The sequence below is a fragment of the Oreochromis niloticus genome, linkage group LG22, assembly GCF_001858045.2.
Source record: "Oreochromis niloticus isolate F11D_XX linkage group LG22, O_niloticus_UMD_NMBU, whole genome shotgun sequence".
Taxonomy (NCBI): domain Eukaryota; kingdom Metazoa; phylum Chordata; class Actinopteri; order Cichliformes; family Cichlidae; genus Oreochromis; species Oreochromis niloticus.
Genome location: NC_031985.2, coordinates 24,363,426 through 24,369,425, shown reverse-complemented (window position 1 = coordinate 24,369,425; position 6,000 = coordinate 24,363,426).

Here is a 6,000-nt window from a genome sequence, read left to right as displayed (position 1 = left end):
AGCCGGCGCACATTCAGCGCAATGAAAACATACAGCTGAGGATTGTCTGTAGACGGATAAATAAAAGCTGGACCAACAGAGGTGTCGTCTGAACGAGAAAGAATAAAAAGCAAAGCATGGGTTATCTTCAGTTCATGGGGTACTTAGGAAAGCAGTAATGTAATTTGCAATCAGTAGCACTTCAAATGGCACCTTTTGATTAGAAAGTCAGCGGCGAGAGAGGACTAAACAGTCCCGTGCGTGGCACAATCAGGCTGGGGAAAAAAGGCCTCTTGAGACTAGTGGCCTTTTAGGTTAACGGCATTTTTGCGAATCAATATCTCAATTCAACTGCAAATGGCGTCGCATCACCCTTTTCAAGAAAATCAGTGATGGCGTCGATCAGTGCCCAGAGCTCAATGGGAAAAGAACGAAGAAGCTCATATGTTTTGGGGCATTTTTCTGCAGTTTTATGGGTCATGGGGTGCAGGCAAAGACAACCCGCAAACATACTGGGACACAGATGAGATGAGTTAATAACAGAATGGGTACAATGGGGCGACAACCTACTTTAGTTTGAGTAATAGGCTTGCTCATTAGGAGTGACAAGGTTTCCCCAGCAAGAATTCAGAAACATGGGATAGCCATGAAGCTTAAAGATCAGCTTTTAAAGGATGATTCTGAAAAAAGTCTCTGCATCCCTTCGCCTCCCCACCCACCCACTCTATTTGAAAATTCAATTTTCCCTTTTTTTTCTTCCCTTGAATAGTTGGATGCCTTTCCTGCAAGGAGACTGTGATGAAACAGAATACTAATAAGATGACAAAATGCAATGCATGCAACCTATACAAATGATAGAAACGATACACTGAAATCACACATGCAGATCTGCATCTGTGCACGAGGTTATGTCGAAACGAAGCTGAAAGCAGTCGGGAGACAGCCGTGTTCTCACTCGTATGATGGCAGATGTCGCTCCGTGTTTAGAGACAGCTTCCCCCTGCAGTTTTTGATCTTCATTTGGAAGGTTAAGCAACCTGGCATTTAGAATATGGCAGGATATTGTGTTTTAAGTGCTTATCACACAGATTTATTTATTTATTTATTTTGTTATCAGAGTCCCAGAGGTCACCAGGCTTCCAGATCTAATGAAAGTCAAGAAGCCTTCTCTGATCACTGCCCAGAGTCATCTGTAGCCTCATATCAACCAGATTTGTCTTTTCCGTAGCTTTTTCTTGGCTTTAAAATGTGACTGTTTTATTCGCTGGTAGAAGCTCATAAATGTCAATGTCGGTAACTTTATATAATTATTACCTGAAAGAAGGAAAGTAACACCTTATAATAATATCTTTAAAATATAATATTAACAAAATGTTTGTGTCGGGTTAGATGGAGTGTTGGGTTTGGTATTGAAATGCAAAAGATAAGAGGCCGACCAATTAACAGGAGGTGAACCAGGGCTCCACAGGCCTCAGTTAGCATGTTAAATGTTAAAGTTTGTGACAGTACAGTTAGAACATGACTGAACTGGCTCATTTGAAAGGGTTGCCAGAACAAAGCCTTTCTCCTCTCTCTGAAAAGAACTTGGCAGCACAGCTTAGGTCTGCAAAGTTGCATCTGAACAAACCACAAACCAGCTGAAAGTAATAACCACAGATGACAACACTCAGGACAGAAAAGTAGCCTTTAAATGAAATTAACAGAGAAGACATGAATACTAATACATGGCAAGACATATGACACAACAGACAAGGAAACATAAAGAGATCAAAGGAACCACAGAGGAAGGAAAAGATCGAGAAACAGTAAGGGAACTAAACACAATTAACAAACTCAAAGTGGGAACTAAGGCTAATTCAGAGCTAATGCTGCAACAAGTAGAACTCAGAGGCTACAATAAAACTGAAGCCCATTGTGCTAACAAAGCAAACATGAACCCGAACACAGAAGCAAGGCGCTACAAAACCATGAAGTTAACAACAGAAATTGAAGAATATCAAACTCTCAAAACAAAAAAATAACAGAAAAGTTATTGAATGACAGAAAAACCCAAAGAAAAATCCCAAACTGAAAGAATTCACTAAGAAATGAACACATGCAGAAAACTCCCAGGACCATGATGGTTCACTTCATTACAGATGGTTTATTTTAAATCCAAAATAAAAACAACAACTGGTGAAGTAATTCATTACAAACTACACATGGCAACAGTGCAAAATTACAGTAGGTCACAACTATCTGACTATTTATTCTATTTGGCTTAAAGGAGACCCTTTATGCTCACTTCATATGTTTATCCTTGGACTCTACAGTAGCTTTGCATAATTCAGAATTCAAAATAATCCTTATCTTATTCTTGGGCTTGGTGGAGCCCATCAGTTCATCTGCTGTTATGGTTCCTCTCTCTGTGAGCCAGCTTTCCTCATTTTTCTCCTCATTTTGGCTGCTCCTTAAAACTAAAGGTTTGAGCAGTGAGTGGGCGGGGCTTCTGGGCTCTCAATTACATCACACAAGCCAAGAGTAGAAAAAACTTCTTGAAACTGACCATTCAGAGCAGTCGATCATAGGGATTTCTGGTGCATACAGTGACCTCATAAATAAAGACTTTCATTATGTATAATAAGAGCATCCACCACACCGCTGTAACAGTGTGCATATTTAACCCAAAATAGGAAACTCATAATAGGCCACTCTTAACTTGATTATGCTAATAAAGAGGTAGTTAAGCTGAAAGAAATCCATTAAAACACATTCTTATTTACTGTAAATGTCATGGGTATTCCTTTTTAAATGTTTTATTGTATAATTTATCTAACAGTAAATAGTCAGGCCACCATAATTTGTAATGAGCTGACTTTTATATTCTAGCATAAATCGCCCTCATTTTCTCTCTGCATTTGTCTATTCTGTCCTAGTCCCTCATCCAAATCTCACAGTCTCTCACATCTTATTAAAACACTCTTAATTATGAATAAAAGGATTTAGGCTCACCCTGAACGGCATGACCATTTATTGCGGATGTTGAGCCTGATATAATCAAAATTTACAAGGCAGTCAAAACTAAAAGGCCAGCAGAGTTCTTTTAACTGTGGTTCAAAGCAATATTAAGTATGGGAATCAAAATTGTTTCTCCTGAGACTAACATCAGGAAGCACAATATCATCCTCTTGATCTTTCCTAAGGCATGTATTCCTCTACATTTCTCCCCACCATCATCTGACTCATCTATCGCTCCGTTCTCTGGAGAAATCATGCTAATCAGGGCGAGCGAGATATTGTTAAGCCTCAGCAGCATCCAGAGAGGTGCAGTGCAGAGATAGGTTAGCACTTCTCATTTTCAGCTAATTATAGCCTTGTCTCATCAAATGGCATGCATACTTTGGTGACTGGGGATTATCCTCAGTACTTAACATAGGTGGGTTCAGGGAATATTTTTTTCCATATGTGCAGAGCAGCCATTGCATAATTTGTCCAACTACCATTTATCCTTTTTTACCGAAATGTTGATAAGAAAAGCTGGTAGCGCAAACTAACTTGGGATACTGGGAATTTTCACACTAAAACGCTGTTATAACACCATTATAAAACAATAATGCACAAATACATTTAGAAATATGTCAAAACTCTGTTTAAAACTAAAAATACAGGATGCTGGTTTAGCTCAGTGGGTGAGCAGGCGACCACTATTTTGTATGTCTCCACTGTCGAATAAAATGAAATGCCAAAAAATAAAACAAAACCAAAACAAAGAAACAAAGAGCCGACACGCTGGAGTTCACTGAGAAAGAGTCTGAAAATCATTCTGTCACTCCTAATGAACATTAACATAATATTCAAAAAACTGTGATTTGGCATCTTACTTCTACCACTACTGCTGCTAATAACATTAAAGATAACTATGTTCATCATAAAGACTCATAGTCAATCATACAGTCAGACATTCATTCCAACATACACGCTTGCATACATGCAAACTATGTCCCAAATAATGGCAGAAAGAATTTGGAAAAACGAACCAATCAAAATGAGTTTTCAGCTGTTGTTTAAAGATTCATCCGAGCTGACAGGCTGAGGACAGCAGTTCTAAACCGAGCGCTACAGCCTCAAATGTGTGATCACCTCTGGTTTTAAAGTAAGAGCACAGAACAATACAGAGAGCTTGATCAGATGATCTGAGAAGTCAGTCGCAGTGATCAGGTCTCAGTAGCTTTGAGTTTTAAGCAGGAACCTGTCCTGCTTATATTACTGCGCTTTAATATTAAATTCTTTTAACTGCTTTTTCTTTTTTTTGTAAAACAGGGAATTTATTAGAAATAATTAGAGGTCAGAAATTAATCAAGCTAACATTTAACCACTACACTAATTGTTCTTATCACAAAGAAAACATCTAGCTGTAGCATTTAGCATCAGCGGTATTCTTGAAAGTACCAGCACCTGGATAGTTCCCACACAATACACCAGAAAAAGCATTTTTTCCACACTTTAAGTATGAGATATGCCACTTTGGCCATTTGTACCTGTGTTATCGAGCAGTGTATTTATCTTCACCATAAGTAATGACTTTGTATGCAGTATTCAGACTAGAAAACAGTACCCACTGTACTCACAAAAATACTACTTTCTATAAAATGTTAACAATTTTTTCTAATTATTACAGATACTATATAATAAGTTCTTAAGAATCTTAGAGTCTGTTAAATTGTAAACTATAAACGTCCTCACTGCAGTACTGTTTACCACGGCACGTTCAAATCTGTTGTGGAGATTTCAAGCACCATTTGAAAACTGTTAGATATCTCAAGAGGATGAAAAGACATCTGTGCAAAGACTGTGCAAAGAACGGCTCAGGGACCGTGCATGCTGATCAATGCAGCCGGGCTGTTCTGCATCCACGCAATTCACTGAAGATGAATGCCAGTTTCTAGACATCCAGAAGCCTTTCTCCACTCTAAAGACCTTTTTAATAAATCCAATCCTCTCAGATACACAAAGGCAGCTGAGACTGGTGCACACAGTTCAATCAATATCCTCCCTTTCTTTGACTCATGTCAAGGTCATGCATACAGCAAAGCCGTTGGCTGAAACATAAAAAGATGACTGCTGGGGCATTGAAATGCATTATGGCAGAGGGGAGCTTAAAGTTTTATTTATTTATAAGATATTGGATTGGAATAAATTAACGTCACGAAAGTCATTCTAATCTCTTATATCATATTAGCTGTCTCCTGCGATATTGGCACAGAGCTAGGTGAGCGATGATGTATGAGGGGATAAGAAAAGCTCATCACTGCTAAACAGCACCTCTAGGATTTTGCAAATATTGAGAAACTCTTTTCTGTCCCATGCAGCGCAGATGGATGTGTCAGTAAGCCCGTGTTATTCAGCCCACAAAGAAGATTTCTTTCCATTTTATGGTGATTGCCTTAAAAACTCTTCAAAGTAAAACATCTGTCTGTGTCTAAAAGGAGCCTCATAACAATTTTGGCAACCAAAAGCATGAATGATGACTGTTGTTTTTGTGTTACGAGAAGAGATCCAGAGCACATACAGATGAACACGCAAGAAAAGATTCAAACAACATTAAATTTCATTAAAGCTAGAGGAGTTTCGACACAATATGAGTCCCTGTAGAATATTTTTAATTTTAAAAAAAAATCTGAAATATTATGAGATTCTTTTAAACTAGCCAGCACGAGAAGTTCAGCAGCCACTTAAATGTTTGCTGTGATAGCCCGAATGACATCTAATCATCCATCCGTCCTCTAATTATACCATTTCGGTTTCATGGAGGGCTGGAGCCCACCTCAGCTATCATAGAGCAAAAGGCGGGGTACCCCCTGTACAGGCTGGAAGTCTTTGTAGGACTAACACAGGTAAAAACAACCATTCGCACTCATACTCACACCTGTCCTGAATTTCTAATAACCAGTTAACCTATGACCTGCCTCAACCCACTACACTATCCTCCCTTGCTAGGTTTCTTTCCTCCATGAAATCCACAACCTGCCCACAAGACACTGT